Source organism: Sarcophilus harrisii, chromosome 1 (genome assembly GCF_902635505.1).
Source record: "Sarcophilus harrisii chromosome 1, mSarHar1.11, whole genome shotgun sequence".
NCBI lineage: Eukaryota > Metazoa > Chordata > Mammalia > Dasyuromorphia > Dasyuridae > Sarcophilus > Sarcophilus harrisii.
Genome location: NC_045426.1, coordinates 33,360,355 through 33,383,149, shown reverse-complemented (window position 1 = coordinate 33,383,149; position 22,795 = coordinate 33,360,355). Strand labels below are relative to the sequence as shown.

General features: G+C 36.0%; 1 protein-coding gene across 6 annotated transcripts in view; it reads left to right on the top strand.

Annotated features, from left to right (window-relative positions):
• Positions 1-22,795, top strand: part of FOXP1 (forkhead box P1) — a 375,727-nt gene that overhangs the window by 170,509 nt on the left and 182,423 nt on the right. Inside the window, exon 1 of one of the 6 annotated variants that reach the window (XM_023498118.2) lies at positions 3,764-4,080. The exons of the other annotated variants lie outside the window; for them this stretch is intronic. The gene's annotated coding sequence lies outside the window, so the exon portion shown is untranslated. Of the gene's footprint in view, positions 1-3,763; positions 4,081-22,795 lie in introns of those variants that run through there. 6 annotated transcript variants of the gene reach the window in all.

The following is a 22,795-nucleotide window of genomic DNA, read 5'->3' as shown; positions in this document are numbered from 1 at the left end:
GCATGTTCTATTCAGCTTTCATAAGGCTGCCTTTCAATTCCATTGTCACAGGATTTATTTGAGCCTCTTTGAGATATTAATCAATCAGTCATTTACTAAGTACCTACTATGTTCCAGACTTATTAAGTTCTGAATCTGAAACAGAGGAAGATCCAGAGAAAAATAGTACCTCAATCATAGATTCAATCTACTGGGGATGGGAAAGAGTCAAGCATGAAAGCTATATGTAACGTGGCCAATGTCATGAGAGAGTTAAAGACTCTTAATGATCAGTTAACTGCAGGATTTCACCCAAGGGTGGGGATTCCATGAGTAAAGGACCAGACAACAGTCAAAGGAACAAGGGAGAAGGCACCCCCACACATACACCTTTTATGGGGTAGGAGTTTTAACATTTCTTACAGGATGTTAGGGACAAGTAGTGAGATGGAAGTAAAAACGATTCAATTTAAAATTCAAATGAGTGCACTTACTAGGAAATCCCATACAGCCATAATCTGTTTGTAAGGTGACTGACATATAAAGTGCTTTTTTTTTTCCAAGTGAAAAAAAAAGAAGAAGAAGAAGAAGTCGGTATAGAGTTTCGGGTATAAATGTCAGGTGCAACGTAATGTGTGCTCACTCAAAAAGTCAAGCAGATAACCTTGGCATTCAGGACATCACCTTTTACAACATGAAATTGTATTTTGTTGTGTGTGTGTGTGTGTGTGTGTGTGTGCGTGCGCGCACGCATATGTGTATATGTGTGTGTGTGTGTGTATTTCAAAAAAGACTACATTAAGAGGTCACCTATTAGCTGTGTTTTTGCTGTCTGAAACCCAGCCCTCCTGTCTATTAAAATCAAACCACTGTGTAAACATTCCGGGGTCGTTCGTTCTTGGGCTCCAGAAGGACCGAGGGGGATCAGGTTTCACCTGCCTGCACATCTTCCAGAAATTAGAGCAATTAGCATGAAGCCATTTCACATTCAAGGTCTACGGTGACATTCAAGTCCAGAAGAAATCTGAGAGGGAAGGGAGAGACAGTGGTGTGCTGGGACTACTGGCGATGGGCACTCACCAGTGGTCTGCTTTTGAAAAACCATCACCATTTGAAGATTTGACTGGGAGGCTTTCATTTGCTATCCAAAGTTGCTATTTCCCAGGGGGGGGGGGGGGGGGGGAACCAGCAAACATTTCATTTCAGTAATTGAGCTCTGTATATACATGACATGTAAATGCAAACCTGGTTTTTAAACGGTCCCGTGAAACAACGTGATGTTAATCACCTTACCCACATGTTGGTGACAACATCTTCTCTATATCCAGAAATAATGTGTTTTCTAATTTATATGGGAATTTATATTCAGTGTTTACATAGTAAATCTCACCAGTTCAGGTAAATGTATCCATTACAGTGACATCCTGTATTTAGTTTGGGGATTCTCGCAGCAAGTCTTTGAAGGCTGCTATTTCTTAAAAGGTTGGCACAGATTAGTGTTGACCTTAACAGATTAAACTAGTACAGTGTAAAGATAAATAATCAGCCTTTAGCACATTAGATAGCTGCATAAGCATGACAGAAGGTGACTTTCTACAGCAGTTTTTCAAATCCAGTCTGCATTTTTACATTTGTAACTTAGCTACACAGGAACCTGTGTTTTGCAGAAAGCAAACCCTAAACTGATTACAACTCTTTAAATTGGTTAATACATTTTTAAATCCACATTTTTCCTGTTGGTTTATTATGCAGGGGAAAAAAAGGCTAATTTTAAAAGCCATGCCTGCTGTAAAAGAAGATCTTGCTTTGGTGTCCCAGAGGGTGTCCTTAATCAGAAATAACCCGCAGGCGAAATTATAATGTGGAATTCTGCTGCCCTTTAACCTAACACTGCCTGTTCATTCAGTGTTTGTTAACAAACAGCTCTAAGTACAAAATTGTTTGAGAATTACTTTTTCATTATATGTACTGACTTTAATTAAAATAAGAGGCTTATTTTTAAATGAAAAATGTATGCATTCTCTTAGAAAGTTTTCCTGATTATTCCTCTACAAATTACCCCAGTCAGCTTAAAAAAACAAAAAAAACAAAAAACAGCAGCAACTCTTGGATGTTGGATGCAGATCAGTGAGACTAAAATCATCTCGTGAGCTAGTCCTTTCTCTTTTTTTGAGGGAGAGGGTAGAGTTTTAATGTCCATCTAACAACTAGCCATTTTAGAGAATTGAGCTTTTTTTTTTTTTTTTTTAACATTCTCCTCTCCTCCCTTGTCTACAGTCTAAAACTACTTAGAGACCTCAGGATGAGAGATGCTCTTTTCCTGAATACCTCTTTCCCATAGTGCCCTGAGTGTTATTCCTTTGGATACTTCATTAAAACTAGCAGAGACAGGTGATGGTAATAAATTGCAGTATTGGGGGTGCTAAGCAAGGTAAGGCACTACCCTTTCATTTTCTTGGAAACACTTGATGGAAGGGGGTTGTTAACAAATTAATTGAATTGCTTATAATTGGAAGAGCTGAGTTTGAGTGGAACATTTGCATTGGATCTCCTTCTCCTCCTCCTCCCCACCTTCTCTCCCCCCCCCCCAAGTTTACATGCTGAAGCGGAAACCTTGTGGTACTCGGAATGAAGGGGATGCCTCCTCTGTAAAGCAGATATTTCCTATTTTTTCCCTCTCGCCTAGTCTTCTGTTTCTATGATCTGCCTTTTGAACTGTTTTTGTGGCTGATCAGTTCCACCTAATATGTCTCTTGATTTCTGCTATTGTAATACTCAGACGACATGCTGTTCTCTTCATTTTTATAAGCTTTAGATGCTCCTGCCTGTCATACTCTGGCGGTTTATCTTCAGCGTCTGGATTTGCTTTCAGACTTGAATGTCTATCAAGCTGCTGTTGCTTTGAATGTGAGATCAAAAGAAGATGAATTCCAGTAAAAAAATTTCCTTCTATGAAGAAAAGATTGGGGCCTGTGTAAACATCCCACTGACAGCTCCCAATGAGTTATTTTAGCAGAGCATTAGCACCCAGAATGACAGACAGTCCAAGACTCCATGCTAAATAACAAATCAGTCCCTTCAGTGGCAGCCGCACGTTAGTTACCACAACAGCAGTGCATTTTTCTACAGGGATCCTGGTTCTCTTCCCCCCACCCCCCACCCCCCCATACCCACCAGCCTCCCTTGACTATGGCTGGTCGACTGTTCATATTCTTCCAAGCTGCCTTTCTGAGCCTGTGCTAGCCTCCTTTAGTGTCTCGGGTATGTCATCACCCATGTGACAGAAGATAGGACTTTAATAATTAGTTTGGGGTGGGGAAAGCAGGGCCCAAGGAGGGGAGCCAGTCACCTCAAGATAAATAGATACTTTGGTTTGCTGACTAGAAGGAAAAATCAGCAAGGATTTTTTTTTTTTTAAAAAAGATCAGATGGAAGAGCAAATGTATCTACCCCAAATGCAGAGATGCATGTGTTCTTTAAGGAGCACATGGGATACAGAGCCACTAAACTCCGCAGCATCTTTACAATAATAAAAAATTCAAGAAATCGCACTTTTCCCGTGTCGACACCCTGCCCCAAATGTTTGGGAACGCAGGTTCCCCGAGCCTCGGAAGGTGTGTGTGTTGTCTGCAGAAGTAAGCCGGCCGTCGTATTTGGCTGCTGTTTGTCTGTTGGTCCAGTTAAGGCATAATTAGTTAGGTATGTTGCTGCTTGTCGACCTGAAGTGATTTCGATATGTGCCGAATTAGAATTAATAGATTTCTTTAAGTGCTCGATGCCACTTTGAAATTACCTACCAGCTCCAACTGCTCTTTCAACTTTGAAAGAGGAGAATTACTTGAAGGATTCTTGTGGTTTCTTTGTCATTTCGAAGGCATTGCTACTGTGGAAGCAAGCCTCTCGTTGGCTAGAAAGGGCAATGTTCCAGGGTGTTTTTACTTCAGTGTATGCTCCAGCAGCCCGGCACTTCCTGTTTATTCAAACATCTTTTTACCATTCTCCAACCCCCGCTTCACAGAAAGAGCCAGAACACATCTACAGCAAGAAGACGGAAATCTAACAACAGTCAGAGCTCACCCCGTCAAAGTCTTCATTTTCTCTGTAAGTGTTCAGAGAAAAGGGAACGCGGGGCTTTGGGTTAAACTTTGAAACTTGCTATCTTCCTCTGTGAATGTATTCTTTTGGGGGAAGGAAGGTTTCCTTTCTTTACAGCTTTCAGAGCAATACGAGGTGATTCAATTTGTTTACAGCCTTTTTTTTTTTTTTTTTTGCGCTTATCAAAGGCATTTTACAGAATTGAAAAGAAAACTGGCTCTTTCTAACTCCTGTTCAGTTCACTGTTGCTTTCCAATGACTCTCTGGAGTATCAGTTAAGTAAGCAGTTGTTTGTTCTCACTAACATTTATTTCGGAGTCAGAATTTAGACGAGAATCATGGTGTGTGTGTGTGTGTGTGTGTGTGTGTGTGTGTGTGAGAGAGAGAGAGAGAGAGAGAGAGAGAGAGAGAAAGGTTTTGTGGGCTTCTTTTGAATTGTCACAAGTAAAAAAGTGAATGTAACAATTGATGGGGGTGGGGGCTCAGAGCTAGGGGAGGTGGTGAGATTGTAGGCTCTTTAGCTGTAAAATCGTCCTTCCCTGATGTTTGCATCATGGTACCGTCATCATTTGTGAACTGGTCTTGATAATATTTGTACCAATTTCATGCCAATAAAAATCAGAGTGCTGAAACAAGCATAACCATTATCTCATTCATATTACTATTGTTTAAACGGAGGCTTCTGCAAAAGGGAAGGAAAAACCATGCTTACTTTCTGTGATGGTTGTTAACTTTCATGTTACAGGATTCTTTTCAAATGTTTCATTGTTAATAATTGGCATGCCAGGTAAAGACAAGTGGACTTAACACGGGAGAGCTTTCCTCTGTAACAAATGGAGAGATAGAACTGCTATTATTTCTTTTTTTTTTTTTTTACTGAAATCAAGAGATTAAGAACAAATAGTTAACAATTATTTTCTTGATCTTGAATGTTTCATTGAATCGTAGAGTTCTTCCTCCCTCTCCTCCCCGAGGGAGGAGGGAACCCATCAGTAAAGCCTACAGGAGGTTGTCATTTTTGCTTACTATTTGCTGGTCAGAGAGTGGAGGAGATATGGAAAGATTGCCATCTTGGTCTGGGGAGAACCGCTTCTAAAGCTTTTTCTATCGCTACCCAGACTCAATGCCCTTAAAATATTAGGCTACAAGGTAGCATCTATTAGGACAAACAGAGAAATCAAGCAGGATAATTATCTAACCCTCTTCTTAAATACAATAAAAACTGGTACATCTATATAATTTTGTTTGTACTTATGTTTTTATTTACATATATAATTTATACATGTATTTATGTGTGTATAATGCACACATATATGCCTATCTACTTTTTGTTAGGCTGGCTTTTTAATGTTCATAAGTTGTTCTACTTTGTAAGGGGAAAAAAAAATGGTGTTTGCAACTGCCTTAAGGACAATTTGTTTAACAGTAGGAGTAATTGCATGGGGAAAATGGAAAGAGTGACTGAAGGTATTTACTCAGATGGCAGTGTAGGTGTGGGGCACAAAACTGTGGGAACAGTGGGCTGCTTTTCTTGGTATCTCAGTCTATTTGATGACCATCAAATTTCCCAGCTCACTGGGTTTGTTTTTTCTGGATGGCACGTTTGATTATTTATCAGAAGGGAAAGGGAGTAGCTGAAGCAAATAAACATGTGACTGAGCTCTGTTTTGTTTTCCACTCAGAAGGCCATGCCCTTTAACAGATATACAGAAAATAATAAATGCATTGTTTTATGATAAAAGGAAATTATATGGGACTTTTTTTTAAAGCAAGTGAGTTAACTCTTTAGATTCAGGGACTTTAAAAAAAAAATCTTTTAAAAACTCATCAGGTTTCTCACTGGGAACCAGTTCATTATCTTGGATCCTTTGACAATAGATCTTTCCCATGAATTATTGGTTTAATTATGTGGCTTTTTTATATGTTATAAATATATGATATATATATTTGAAACATAAATATATATACACGTATATGATTTTATATATATATATATATATACACATATGCACATGTATGTCTATCTCTGTCTCAGTATTGTCTTTCTAAAAAGCTACCAAATATATTTTTTTAAAATGTACCTGTGCCTCAATTTATCCTTTTGTAAGAGTATTGAATGACACTATCTGTTGGCATTTTGACAAATAATAGATTCTTATTTAAAAAAAATGATAGCATGATGAGAATGTGGTCTTTTTCCTTCTTTGCACTTCATGGTTGTTTATAGGAGCTGCATTTCATGCCTCACTGTACAGAGTTTGTGTATAGGGCCTGTGTTAGTGGAAATTGCCTTGTTCGGTGTCTCTCATAGGGCATTCCTCTTTCTCCAGGCACATTAGCTCTCCTGTCCATGATGCTAAGTGACATCCTAGTGTACCTTTTAGGCTATTATTATCTGAAGTAGAGCTCATTTGTTCTCCTGAGGACTAAAATAAGGCTTTTAACCATGAGTGTAGGTTTAAGAATCAATAGCAGCAAAACCCCACCATCAGCCCAACCAAAATTTGGCTTTTTCCTATCATGTATTGTGCATAGGTAGAAATATATGTGTTTCCATAGTGAAAATATACACACAGACCTTTTGGTTTTTTCTTTTCCTTCCTTGTCAAGAGGACAGATACCTTGTGGTATTCTGTCAGGGGAGTTCTGTGCAGGGAACAGCCACAAAGTAATGAGACTGGTTCCTCAAAGTGCCCCTCCCAGAAATGGATCCCCCAACATTACAGGTGACTGTAGACCTCGAAGTGGATTCTACTAGTAGTGTTTGGGAATGTAAATGTATAATACGTACCCAGGAATTTCCTTTCGTTGCCTATATAAGGCATTCTGGCACTCTGGGCTGGATGTATTACTGCATGATTTTCTCTCACCGGGACAGTCAGCCTTTCCCAAAAGCTCCCTGAAACATGTTACGGAAGTTATTTGACCTATGAAAAATCTACAGATGAAAAATGTAGTTGCTTTTCAGGGCCTTTGTTGTTATGTTGAGTACATCTTAAAAGGTTCAGTAGTTTGGTTGGATAATAATAATAATGATGATGATGATGATAATGATAATAATAATACTTTGTACTTATATAGGACCCTTTGTCTGAGGAAATCAAAGTGCCTTACAAACATTAACTCATTAAGTCTTAGAACGAACACCCTTGGGGCATAAGTAGGCAGTGAATATTATCCCACTTTTGAGGTGGGAAATATATCCCGTTAAAATTATTTATAATTTCCGGCTGTGCATAGATTTTAATGGCTAGTTTGCAAAACAGAATGACACTGGATGCCATGAGAACGGATTGCGCGTGGGATAGCAGGACAATCTAAAAGTATAGGTAGAGCATAGAGGAGCTTGGTTGGTTGAAGCAAGAAGTCTTGAGTATGATTGGGGCAAGCACAATTGTTAGAATTTCCACAAAAATAGGGTGGGTTTTTGTTTGTGTTTGTGCTTTGTTTTTGTTTTGTTATTCTGATAGTTATCAAGCTGGGAGAAAGGAAGGTATTAGGGACTGAGGAGGAGTGATCTATCTAGAGCCAAAAAACTTGGCTTCATATCCCAGCTCTGCTACTTCTTATCTAGTTGACCTTAAGTCACTTTACCTCTGAGACTTAGCAGCTATTACATCAACCCCTTAATTTCACAATTATGGAAACTGAGGCATGGAGTAATTTGTCCAGGGGCACAGAACGAAGAAATGTTTAAGGCAGAATTTGCACTTGGGTCTTCCTGCTCTTGTAGTTTAGGGTGCTTTCTATTACATAACAGAAGGAGTAATTTGTTGCATTTTTTTCTCAATAGTATTTTATTTTTCCAAATACACGTAAAGATTGTTTTCAACATTTATTTCTGTAAGATTTTGTGTTCCAAAATTTTCACTCTCTTTTCTTTACCTCCCCCCTCCCTAAGACACAGATTAGACATGTACAGTCTGTCTAAGCATATTTCCATATTTGTCATGTTTTGCAAGAAAAATCAATCCCAAAGGGTGAAAAACCATGAGAAAGGAAAAACAAATAAACAATAATAACAAAAATATGAAAATACTATCTATATGCTCTGATCCACATTCAGTCTCTAATTTTCTCTGGATGCAAAAGGATGGCATTTTCCATCACAAATCTATTGGAATTGTCTTGGATTACTACATTGCTGAAAAGAACTAAATTCATCATAGTTGATCACCATATAATCTCACAGTTACTGTGTACAATGTTCTCTTGGTTCTGCTCACTTCACTCAGCATCAATCCATGTAAGTCTTTCTAAGCTTTTCTGAAATCAGTCTGCTCATCTTTTCTTATAGAACAATAACATTCCATTACATTCAAATGCCATTCCCCATCTGATGGGCATCCATTCAGTTTCCACCCTTAATACTACAGAAAGAGCTGCTACAAATATTTTTGCACATGTGGGTCCTTCTCTCCTTTTTATGATCTCTTTGGCATTTAGATCCAGTAGTGAGACTACTGGATTAAAAGGCATGCACAATTTGATAGCACTTTGGGCGTAGTTCTAAATTGCCCTCCAGAATAGTTGGATCATTTCACAACTCTGTTACCAATGTATTAGTGTCCCAGTTTCCCCATATTCCCTCTAACATTTACCATTATCTTTTCCTGACATACATATAGAGCTGGAATGGCACTTAGCAGATATTACATCTACCCCCTAATTTATAAGGCAATAGAACTTTAAATAAACAGTTGAACAATTGCAAATGGAAGACATAAATTATCTGCAGACCCCATAATGACTTTGGCTTCACTCTGAATTTATCATGTTAGAAAAAAAAATAGCATTTGGTTCTGAGGACTTTAGAAGTAACAGAGGTAAATAAAAAGTTTTACTGATATTGATATGGTTTTAGTTGGTATTGATATTATTAAGTTTGTTTGCATGTATCTATGTGAAAGAATACAAAAATAAAACAGGGGGAAAAAAACTAATTCTTCCTGAGAGTTTGACCTACTATAATTCTAAAATCAAGATCTCTTTTCTCCCAGAGTCTGCTCCTACTTTCATATTCCAGATAAATCAGTCTTTAGCCCTATAGGTCCCACTGATTGGCAGTAGATTAGAGTTGTTGTCTCCAACGAACAGAAGTTTTGTAGACTTGATAAGGAAATAATTCTGATTTCTTGGGAGAGCAATCTGGTCTCTTTTCCTATTTTTCTATTCTGTGTCATCCTTAAAGAACAATGTAAAAGGGTTTTTCCAGGGAGATGGAAACTGGCTTAAGACCTCTTTTGAGTCCAATCATGTATGCTCTACACATGAGTCTGTAATATAAGGGCCATCCTCAAGGCAACAACAAAAAAGAAAATTGCTCTAAATCTTTCTTGTTGTTAAGTAATCATGATGAGGATGAAAATGATGAGAATGATACTTTTATTTGATTACAACAAGGATTTATTTTATTCTCCCATCCAATACTCTAAAATACATAAAACAGTATAGAATAGCAGCCTATCCCAGGATTGTTTCAATCTGAACTTCACTGCAAAAGACAAAATGAATGAAATCATTATTAATAATAATCATAACTAAAATATATATGATGTATAGTTTTCAAGACATTTTACATATATTACCTCATTGCATAAAAATAAGTCAGTGAGGTTGGCATCATTACTATTATCACCGTTTTGTAGATGGGAGGATTGAGGCTCAGTGAAGTTATTTAGGACCCATAGCTGGTCAGCATCAAACCCTGAGGCATCTAGGTGGTGCAGTGGTTAGCCTGCTGAGCCTGGAGGAAGGGTTCAAATCTGGTTTAGGATGATTCTGGGCATGTTTGCCTCAATTTCCTCATCTGTAAAATGAGATGAAGAAGGAAGGGGCAAACTGTTCCAATATTATTGCCAATAAAACCCCAAACAGGATCATCAAAAGTCAGACACTACTAAATCAATTTAACAACAGCAGCCGCAACCTGTGGAAATTCCTTTGCTTTCATTTTGTATTTACTTATCTGAGTGCATAATATGCTCTCTTTCCTCTCCCCTAGTCCCACTCATATAAAGCCCTTGAATGTAGTGATTATTGCATCTTTTTTTGAATCCCCATTGCCTAACTTTATGCTAAGCACATAGTGAGTGTTTAATAAATTTCAAGTGAGGTGGAATTTAAATTCTACTTTTGTTGATGTTTAGTTGTTCATTTATGCCTGACTCTACATGGCCTTGTAGACGTTGTTTATGAAGTTTTCTTGGCAAAGTTACTGGAATAGTTTGCCAATTCCTTCTCCAGGAGGAGAAATGGGTGTCCCCATTTTACAGATGAGGAACTGAGGCAACAGGGTTAAATGACTTGTCTAGGAAATTAAGTGTTTGAAACTGGATTTCAACTCAGATTGCTTGGAAGCTTATCCACTGCACCATGTAACAGCCTAAATCCAGCTTTATTTGGCTCCAAATTCAGTCTCTATGCAGAATTTCACATATGAACAGTATCCATTGCAGATAGTTTTATGTTTGTTGCATTAGTCATCATATGCATTCCAGGAATTAACATGAATTGAGAGGGAATTGGAAATTTGTTATTTTACTTTTGTGAGAAGTAGTTTTGCTATAATTAAAACGTATTGGTAGAAGGAAAATGGGAGGGAGTGGGATATATAGGGAGGTTAGTTACATATCAAAAAGATCTTGGGGAAATATACAGGGATGTTAGCAGGACCTTGATTGCTTATCATCATCATCATCATCATTGTAATCACCAATAATCATACCATTCTTTCCATCTTTATTCAGATAGAAATAGTCCTGAGTCAAGTCAACTTCCTTTATTCTTCTATGTTTAATGTAGATAAAATGTTTGCATTTTGTCATTGAGTAAACCTTTTGGGATATAGTGTCATCCTGTGTAGACTCTGGCAAAGCATCTTTGGGATAGATGACATGTCCCTCGTCTGTTTTTACGTATTTTGGGTTTATTTCCCTAATATTCTGCATCTTGAGTTTTTCATTGCACATAATTTGGAGATGATGTGCCTTCAGGATGGTAACATCTGTTAAATATGCTGTTTTTAATGTTTTTGTGAATCAGTGTAGAAGGAGTTTGCTTATATGGGTGTTAAATTCTATTGATATAGGGAACTCCTCCCACATAAGCAAACTTCCTTTACCAACACCTACACTGAACATCTAGTCTTAAATGATTTCCTGAGGCACTGGGAACTTAAATGACTTGCTCAGGATCACACAGTCATTATATATATATATATATATATATATATTTTTTTTTTTCAGAATATATACATGGGTAACTTTACAGCATTAACAATTGCCAAACCTCTTGTTCCAATTTTTCACCTCTTACCCCCCCACCCCCTCCCCTAAATGGCAGGATGACCAGTAGATGTTAAATATATTAAAATATAACTTAGATACACAATAAGTATACATGACCAAAACATTATTTTGCTGTACAAAAAGAATCAGACTCTGAATTATTGTACAATTAGCTTGTGAAGGAAATCAAAAATGCAGGTGTGCATAAATATAGGGATTGGGAATTCAATGTAATGGTTTTCAGTCATCTCCCAGAGTTCTTTTTCTGGGTATAGCTAGTTCAGTTCATTACTGCTCCATTAGAAATGATTTGGTTGATCTTGTTGCTGAGGATGGCCTGATCCATCAGAACTGGTCATCATCTAGTATTGTTGTTGAAGTATATAATGATCTCCTGGTCCTGCTCATTTCACTCAGCATCAGTTCGTGTAAGTCTCTCCAGGCCTTTCTGAAATCATCCTGTTGGTCATTTCTTACAGAACAGTAATATTCCATAATTTTCATATACCACAATTTATTCAGCCATTCTCCAACTGATGGACATCCATTCAGTTTCCAGTTTCTAGCCACTACAAAAAGGGCTGCCACAAACATTCGTGCACAGTCATTATATATTACAAGTGGGGCTTATACCCAAGGCTTCCTAGATTTGAAATTGGCTCTATCACTATGCCACGATCCCTCTCATATTGTATAATATCTTGAATGTTAATAAATGTTACCCTCCATGACTCATGTAATAATTTGCTGAGAGGTCTGCCTGTCTCAAATCTTTCCCCATTCCATTTTGTCCTTCATTCAGCCTCTATAAAGTGATTTTCCTAAAACATAGATCCAACTATGTCACTCTTCTACTCATTAAACCCCATTGGCTCCCTGTTACCTTCAGGATCAAATATAAAATCCTCTGTAGGTTGTTCAAAGCCCTTCGGCCCCACTTTCCTTTCCAGTTTCTTATATCGTATAATATTATATCTTCCCAGCAGTGATACAGTCTCCTGGTGGTTTCAGGAACAAGACACTCTTCTGTATTCAGGTATTTTTCTGGCTTTTCCCCAGGTTTTGCATCTTTTTCTGACTTTCTTCATATCTACCCAGTAGTTTCCCTGACTTCCTTCAAATCCTAATTCAAACTCCATCTTCTACCTTGCCTAACACTTCTTAATTGCCTTCTCTTTATTCTTTTTTTATCCTGTCCCATACATATTTGTTTCCTTCTTTAGATTGTAGGCTCCTTGGCCAAGGCTCTTTATTGTTTCTTGTATATTATACCCAATGCTTAACTTGGGCTCTCTCACATATTAGCAACTTTTTAGCTGTAAATTGATTGATTGACACTGAGGAAGGAAGCTGGAGAAGAGAAAAAAAAAGTTTAAGGGTATGCAATGGTCTTATCAAAGTGTTCAAACTATCTAAAGTTCCACTTGATGGGGAATAGCTTGTTTTGTTCTGTTTTGTCAATGAGCCAGAGCTGAGGTAGAAACAGGAATTCAGAGAATAATTCAGCCAAGAGTATCAGGTATTTTATTGCTCTTTATCTCACTCTGACTGGAAGTATATGGACTATTGGGCCCAACCCCATGACTTATTGGCAAAGAAGCTTTGACATGTTTTTTTTATTTTTTTTTTCCCATCCTGGGTCAGGTTGCCCTCTTCTTCCATCACCCCCACCCTATTTTTGCCCCACCGGAGTTCAGAACTCTCAAGCTTAAGTGAACCAAAAACCTTACTCCTCCCTCTCTTCAATTACCTAAGCAGTTCAGCCATGTGCCATCACACCTAGCAAGCATCAGCTTTGAAACCAAAAGAGATGACAGACCTCCTGAAAATTGGAAGAAGCTGGTATAGGGAACTGTGACACTCCCCATGGAGACCACAAGACCATTAATGAGACTAAGCACAAATGTCAATTTGGAGCATGAGGTGAAAAATTAAATGTTGCTAAAAAGTCTAATGAACTTTAGTGGCTGGATAACAAATATCTTCAGATAAATAATAATTTTTAAAAACAAATTGAGAGAATTATAGTTTACAGTGAGGTTAGGGCTCCATAGAATTCAACGTCATTAAGACATGAAAAGAGCAAAGAAAAGTGTCTGAACTCCATGCAAGCTTGAAGTCTAGCAGAAGATTCTTTGGGAGCATCTCTCTTTGATGGCGCTTAGGGGTTTCTGTGCCTTTCTATATTGAGCATAAATGTTGCCAAGGTCAGAAGAGATGACTGGAAGGTCTATATCCAAGAAGATGTCAGGACACTTCTATATGCAATCTAACTATCAATAAGAAGCATTATAGTTCAAAACGGGAAGAAAATCTTGGGTGCTTCAATATGTGGGAAAAGATCTATACTTAAATAATAAATCTTGCATCATGAATAGAGGAAATTTTAGGCAAGTCAATGGTGATTATCAGGGCAGAGACAGCAATGAGTATATTGAGGAGGGGGGAGAGAATGAATGGACTAATTTTAATGGACAAAATAATGCATTTAGGAGTAGTGTAATTTCATAGTGCTGCATGAACACTTTCTTTTCAGTAATATGTCCTTACCCTGAGGTCCTTTTTACCTCTCACCTAAATTTTTGCATTAATCTTCTAATTGGTCTTTGAGCCTCACCCATTTCAATTCCATCCTCCACATAGTTATAAAAATAAAATGAAAAGGATCCCAGAATTCAGAGTCAGAACATATCTTTCCCCTTAGTATCCTTGAGACCTAGATGGATGACTTGAAACCTTTGATATGGAATTTCTTCATCTGTAAAGTGGAAATCACTCTACATGCATTCCTCATCTAGCCGAGTTGTAAGGACCAAATGGAATAAAATTTGTACAACTTTTCATGATTATAAAGTTTTGTTATTGTTTCTCTGTGAATATGTAGCATATATTAATAGCAGGTTTTTATTTAATCAGTCAAGCATTCATTAAGCACTTAAGATGTTCTAGTTACTATGCTAAGTATCAGGAATAGAAAGAACAGTAAAAACATTGCCCTTTCCTTAAAGAGCACCTGTCTTAATAGGACTGAGAACATAGAAATAACTATATATGTATATCCTATGTACACAGTGTGAATAGGAGGTAATCTCAAAGAGAAAGGTAGTGGGGATAGTAGAATGTAGGAAAACCCTCATGCAGAAAGAGAGGTTTTAGATGAGATTTGAAGGAAGCCAGGAGATGAAATTAAAGAGGCAGAGCATCCATACAGCCAATGAAAACGTGAGACATAATCGTGAGACATAATGTCATATGTAAGGAATAAGCAAGACCAGCATAATATGATCATAGAGTGCATGGAGTGGGAGAATCAAGTATGAAAATAATGGAAAAGTAGGAAAGGGCCATGTTGGAAGGACTTTAAATGCCAAAGGTTTTATTGCTGCTGTTGTTTTGGCAGGTTTGTATTTTTCCAAAAGTCTTTTACAAAGGTACTTTTTTTTTTTTTTTTTGATCTTCATTATGGTTCTGTAAAACAACTACTATTCATGATATCTGCCTTTATTTACAGATGAAGTGTGTGGTCAGACAAAGGGGATTAGAAGTGAGATAAGAGTCTGTTCTTTACTGATTCCAAGGCTATTGCTTTCATTAATCACATATATAAAATAAGTCACTCCTTCATTTTATAGAAGAGCCTCACAACAAATTTCCATTTCTTGGAAATGGAAGTTACTTTCTCAAGGTCTGAGTAATGAGAAAATTAGGACTTTGGTTTTCCCTCATTTTATTTAGAGAAACAGTGGATAAAACATTAGATCTGGTATCATGAAGACGGAAGTTCAAATCCTGCCTCAGACACTTACTACCTTGAACAAGTCATTTAATTTCTCTTTATCTCAGTTTCCTGACTTGGAAAAATGAAGATTAACTATAGAACTTACCTCTCAGGGCTGTTGTGAGGCTCAAATGAGGTAATACTTTAAAATGGCTTTGCATAGTTTAAAATACTATATAAATGTTATTGTTATCATCATCATCATTATCATCTTCCTGAGGTAGGCCCAGCAAAGTGCTTCTGACTTAATATCATACTGGACATCTGAAACATGAACAGTGAAAAGTAAATATTAAAAAAAACAATACACTATCCAGGGAGCTGTTGGAATAACTACCATCAAAATAGTCAGTGAAGCCATGGGAATTCTCCATTCTTTAAGAAATATATTCAGATAGTTTATGTCTTTTCAAAAAATTACTTTGTGGTATACAAAAAAGTGAATCTATCGTATTCATAATCAGGTCTTTTACATGGGCTTCTGGCCACTGCAGACCACAGTGAGTTAAGAGAGAACTTTTGACATCTCCTTAGATTCACCACCCTTATTTGTCATGCATGCTATACAGTGAACCTGGAAAGAGTGGGGTTGATACTATTTTTTTTAATAAGCATTCATCTTGAACATGGAACAAAACCAAGATTTGGACGCCGCCTTTCCAACTTGATATTTTATACATTTTATAATAAACTTGGATTGTGTTTCATTGCAATGCTGACATGGCCTGCAGCTATAGCACCCCAGACCATGATCTTGTCAAATCTCATAAGCTAAACAGGCTGAGGCATGGTCAGTACTTGGATGGATCACTGCCAAAGAAAACTCTGGTAGTGCAGGAATTGGTGTTGGTGATTCAGCGTCTGGCACTTGCTCCATTAGTGAGTACTGAACCAGTGCCCCAACATGGTATTATGGGGCACTGTGACTCCTTGGAATGGTGGGAGTCTCCACCCCCACCTCACCCTCTCCCCTTTGTAAGAGACTTCAAACAGACTTCCTGCCTATTTACAGCTATTAAACCTGTTTCAGTTGATTTTGCAAGAGATGCAGTTGTCTTTCTTCTCCTGAAATTTCCTGTCTATTATCTTTCTAATAGACTTGTATACTTACATATATAACTACTGATAGATGCACATATGTATGGGTATTGAAAAGGTCTATTCTGATTGTCTGAGAAGACTTTCCCCATCATCTCAAGTAATTAAAGAATCTACTTGATCCCAAATGGCCCTCTTGATTTCATTTTGGGATGGTCCACATAGCAGAATAATTGAACTCTCTGTAGGTTTCTGATACCCTTATGGATGGATTCTTGGGGCTTTTGCACAGGATGAGAACCTGGCCCTGTTGTCGGGGCTTACAAATCATAGCACGGTGCCTGAGCGCAGTTGCACAATTCTGTCTTCCCCAAAGCTAATGTTCGTTTTTGGAAACTTTTTGTTTCTCTCTCCTTTTTTCACATAAGCAAAAAACAGCCTAAAAAATGAAATTCAACATACTTGAAAATAATCTGAATGCCTCACTAATGCAATTCAATGATCATTCAGTAATTACTCTGTATTCGCCATGTGCTTGGCACTGTGCTCAGTTCTAGGGATGCAGACAAAAAAAGAAACTTCCCCTACCCTTAAGAAGCTCTCCTTCTACCATGAGAATCCATCCATGCTCATGTTTTTATAGTTATATTCCATTGGAAAGTAATAAAAAGAGGAAATACAAATAACAGATCTCAGCAATGATAGCCAATTCCCATAAAGTGCTAAGGGGAAAGCATTGCTTTTATATGTAAAATCTAGGACCAGAGCTATATTTCACAATAATAAGCAAACTCATTATATTAAAGCATCAGGAATCTAGGAAAATATTTTATCTTCTTTCACAGAAATAATTCTTTATCATGCATTGTTCTCTTGACCACATTTACACATCCAGGGAAGTAATTGTCACTAGAGAAGTTGTCCTATGAGAAAGGCAGCAATGATGATAGGGAATTGAATTTTTCCATTTGCTGTTCTTTTAATATCAGTTTTAATTCTTAACATTTCATTGATGTTGATTTGGGGTGGGGGATGTAGAGTCATCCAGTATATCAACTTATTTTTATATATACTAGATTTAAAAGTAGTTTTAAAAGATTGCAAGCTGTTTTACATCCTTACATGAAATACCTTGCCTAAATATCATATATTAGTGATTGACCCTAAAATAAAGGACGTTTTCTTCAGTGATCTGTCAAAACTTGAAAGATTAGGGGTAGTGTATAGAGCCTTTCCTTCTAAGTCACCACTTCAAATGCATGTTCCTGCTTCTTTGAGGCATAAGCAAAGTGAATTGGATAGTCTATACCACTGGTCAGTTGAAATTTTTATCGGCAATCCCTGAAAGGGGAACAAGAATTGGATGGGCCAGAGAGATGAAATGCCCTCTTATGGGTTAGAATTGACATATCTTGCAATTGCATAAGGAGAATGTGTTCCTGTTCTTTTATATGAATACCAGTTTTATAGATATTAGGGGCATTGTGTCTGCATTAGGGATGTCTGTCTACCTAATAGACCTCTATCAACCAGATAGAGTTTGTAAGTTCAGCTTGCTGTTCTGCTGGCCTGCTATTCCAAAGAAGTTTACTGGTGAAAATTTATAGTCGATTGTTTTCATTCATATTAAAGTCAGAGGGTTACCTGGTTTTTGGTAGGTGAATTATTCCAATTTCTCTATAAGTACTTGCCCAGTTCTATCGATTACTGTCTTTAAAAAGAAAATACTGATCCTTAGACCTTTTCCTTTTCAGTTCAGAACTGGAATGATTGTTAGGTTTAAAGAAAAAGGGTGACAGTTTCTGTGCTGACTCAATCCTGGATCTTTCTACAGAGAGATTGTCAAATCATGTTCAATGATGAATGCTGCTGTTATGATGGTAGCTGGTTGCTGGGGTTGGACTGCCTTCAGTAAATTAGGTTTTTTTTTCTTTTTTTTTGAGTCAGATTAGGTAGACTTGATAAAGTATAAGAAATTAAGAAAGGAAATGGGACTCCTTTACTACTTAGCTTCCTATCTTCCCCTTTTATTACTGGCTTTTTCTCCTACCCCAATAGCTATTGATTAATCCTTGAAATTATATTTAAAGTAGGTTTGGTCTTCAGAGTTGGGGAGAGTCTCTGAAAAAGAAATTAGAGGAAGGGTATATGGCTCAAACTTGCCTTTATTCTGAAACTGTGACAATTAGCATGGTAGACTTGCAAAAACCATTTCTCTCAACTCTAATAATAAGACTGCTATGAATTAGACCCATATTTTATTGGGTCTTCTCATCTAAGTGTTACAAATTACTTATGAGAGGACATTTCTCTTAGGTCAGAAATTTACAGGAAATATTGCTTATAAAATAATTTTTGCTAAAACAAAATAAAACAAAAGAATAAGTATCACTATACAAGTAATATAAATTAATTTTAAGAAAAAATAAAATAGAGTTCAGCTTCAGTGATAAGTGATAGATGGGCAATAAGTCTATACCTATTTTAAAAAATACATTTTATTGATATTTGTACATTATTATATTACCTACCTTCCTCAAAACATTCTTCTCTCCTTTAAAAGGAAATTTTCAGAGTCATTCATTATGACAATAACAGAAAAAAGTGGAAAAGGAGACATGTTGAAAAAGCTTATAATATGTAGTCACCAACACCTGTCCTCTCCTACTACTTTAGAAAAGAAGGGAGAAGGTTTTTTGTCATATTTCTTTGCACCAAATTTGTTAGTTATAATTTAACACTATTCAGTTTTGTTTCTTCTATTGTAGGTTTTTCCACTTCTATTGTTGTAGTCATTTTGTAATTTTTTTTTCCTGGTCTTCATTTTGTATCAATTGATATAAAGATTCCCATAGTTCTCTATATTCATCATAGTCATTCTTTCTTATATAAGAGTAGTTTTTCTTTATTACCTTGTACCAGTTTGTTTAAATGTTCTCCTATTAATGGGTGTTGACTTTGTTTTCAAATCTTTGCTATTATAAAAAAGGCTGCTATAAAAACTTTGATGTATATGAAATTATTTTTGTCCTTTACTTCCTGTGGGCATATACCTTGCATTGGATTCTCTATGTCAAAAGATATGGAAATTTTAGTTATCCTCTCATAATTCCAAAAACATTTTTTTCAGAACAGTTGAACTGATTAACAGTTCTATCAATAATGTGTTAGTGTACTTTTCTTTCTATAATCAATCCAATACTAACTATTCCCATTCCTATTATTTATTATCTTTGAGAATGTGTTAAGTTGAATTAAGACCTGAGAATTTTAACTTGTATTTCTCTTGTTTTTAGTGACTTGGAGTTTTCTTTCATATAGTTGGTAACCATTTGCATTTTGTTTGAGAATTGTTATTTCATATCATTTGCCTATTTTTTGGCACGTGTCATTTTGTCATATATATTTTTGTTAGTTGTTTGTTTTTCTTGTATATAAAATCCTTAACAGAGATGATACAAAGAAAAAAATATTTTTATCTAAGCACATACTACCTTTCTTATTCTACTTTAAATTTGTTCATTCAATTTTTTTTTCCTATTTCATGTAATTGGAATTATCTGTTTTATCATTTGTAATTGCCTCTGTCTTTTGGTTAAGAATTCACCCCATAGGCATAGTTATAAAAAGTACCTAATGGAACTCTCTTCTAATTGTTTTATGGTTGAACTTTAATATGCAGATAACGTATTCATTTGAGTTGATTGGGGTATATGGTGTAAAATAATGTCCTAAGCCTAATTTCTGCCAGACTCCTTTTCCAGTTTACTCAGCCTCTATTGTCACCTACAGTTGTTTTTTAAATAATTTATGTATATCAAGGGGCAGCTAGGTGGAACAGTGGTTAGAACATCAGCCCTGAAGTCAAGAGGACCTGAGTGCAAATCTCATTTTAGGTACTTAACACTTCCTAACTGTGTGACCTGAGGCAAGTCAACCCCAATTGCTTCAGGGGAAAAAACAGTATATCAAAAGTATATACACTGCATAATAGATTCAATTATTTTTTGTTTTTTACTCATTTACTCATTCTACTTTGTCATTACTTAACCAGTACCAAATATTTTTTGATGGTTGTTGTTTATAATATAGTTTAAAATCTGGAAGAAATGGTTCTCTTTTATTCCTACTTGATTTATTTCTTTATCATTCTTCTAGATCTTTTCAAATGAATTTTGTTATTATTTTACTTGCTATATAAAATATCCTCTTGGTAGCTCTATTGTTGCAAGAACAAATCTGTAAATCAGTTTCGTCAGTTCTGTCACTTTTAACTTATAGGTATGACCTAAACATGAACACCGAATATACTTATTTTTTTTCAGTCTGAACTACTAATTATCTACTATTTTGTTAAGGCCTATAATTTTAAATAGTAATGAAGGGGGGAAAGATACAAATCATGACAAGATACATATGGGTATGGATCATATCTTAATTATTTTCATATCTTCTGTAATGCCAAGCAGAGTACATCATACCTATTAAAACCATAATAAATATTTTGTGAATGAGTGAAGGAAATATGTCTAATAGACTGTTATAGTGTAATAAGTCATAAAATTCTAGAAATTTAAATATTTACCATTATTCTAAAGCCTTTCAGGAAAATAAATAAAATTCTTTGACTCACTCAGGTCTTTTTACTACTATCATATGCCAAATATGTGGTATATGTCTGATAAATGAAGTGTTGCATCTGTCCAGTCCAGGAAACCTTTCATTAAGACAGTAAAAAGTCTTCAAAGCATGAACCATATAAGATATCTATATCTATATCTATATCTATATCTATATCTATATCTATATCTATATCTATATCTACATCTATATCTATATACACACACGTACACACACACACATATATACATACATACATACATATATATACATGTCTTTAACTCAAGCATCTCAGGAACCAAATGGTAGAAATGATCATATAAAGCTCTAATTGTGGCAATATGATAGAAATATGAAGCATCTATTTTCAGGTCCAGACAGCTATTTTAGCTGCAACAATTTGTAAATAACTAAATTGTCAGAAGTTCATTTATATTAAATATGCACTAGACAACATGCCTTTTTGGTACAACTAAATTTCTTATTTTTTATTGGAGATAGTCATGCAAAGTGTTATTCTCCTCATCAAAATAATGATTTGGAGTCAAAGGGCATATCCAAAGCTCATATCTTAGTTTTTTTTGTTTCCTGTGTGTCCTTAAACAAGACATTTAGCCTATCTCAGTTCTTATTTTATCTTCTTTAAAGTAATGGGGCTATACTAAATTGCCTCAGAGATCTCTTCCTACTCTGAAGGTTATAGTCCAGTAATAAAGTCAACCTTTTCTTTTCTACTCCTTTCTTTAAGGTTAGCTTTATTGGACATAAAAAGGATTAAAAACAAACAAACAAACAAACAAAAACAACTATGGCAATAAATACCTTGGGGAACAAAAAAAAAGAATATTATTTACCCCCTGGTACAGTAGAAAGAATACTAGCTCTTGAATGAGAGAACCTGTGTTCCAGTCCCATCTTTGACGTAACTCAAGTGACTTTGAGTAAGTCACAAAACCACCCTAAACATGAGTTTCCTCTTCTTCTAAAGCCCCTTCAAGCTCCATGAGCCCTAGGTGCAGTCAATCACAGTGACTTTCAGAGGCTTCCTCTGGTGATAACTTTTTCATCATTGATAGTCTTCAAACAGAGGCTGAATAGAATATAGGACTTTCTATTCTATTTATTACAGTGGAAATTCCTTTTAAGTATAGGGTGGAATTGACAGCCTCCAAGTTCTTTCCAATGCTGAATTCTATCTATATGCACATTTAAAATTAACTGATAGCTTTGTAATTCTTACTCAATTATCTTTGACATAGTACTTAACAATTTACAAAACACTTTCATCACCTTTTGTCTCAGTTCATTTGGACATCAGTGCTTTATATCAAGATGTTGAATTAAGAAGTTGGGGTTTATAGCAGTTAAATAACATTGAGGTCATTGAGTTAGTAAGTAATATAGCTAAGATTTCATTGCAGATCTTCTGAAGACAGGTCCAGTACTGTTTTCACTCTACCATCCTCCCAGGTGATTGGTAGATTGGTTATACATTTCTCTAGATTAGATTCTATAATTCACATAGATTTATCCTCATGGTACATTTGCCTTTTGAGCATATTTGTCTTTTGCCTTGGAGCACCAAGAAATAGTATATCAATGAACCTGGATGATTTACTGATGGGAGTAGTAATTTTGATTTGTCAATCCTGGGGTCTCAGAACTATTTTATGTAATTTTGTTTTTATACATTTTTGGTACAATAAGTCTTAGTGATATAGTTACTTCATTGCAAAATTTTGTCATCCTGTCTGTAGTGAAGAGATTATAGAGCAAAAAGTAAGGATTCTTGGAATCTGTTTTCTTCAATGTTAGTAATTCATTGAGTAATTTAGCTTCTTTGTACCTCAGTTTCCCCATATGTAAAATGAGGGATTTTTCAGGTTCCTTCCAATTTGAGAATTCTGTGATTATAAGCTTCATAAAGGCAGAGACTATTTTCCTCTTTGTGTCTTTGCAGATACTAAATAAATATTTATTACATGACATATGATTC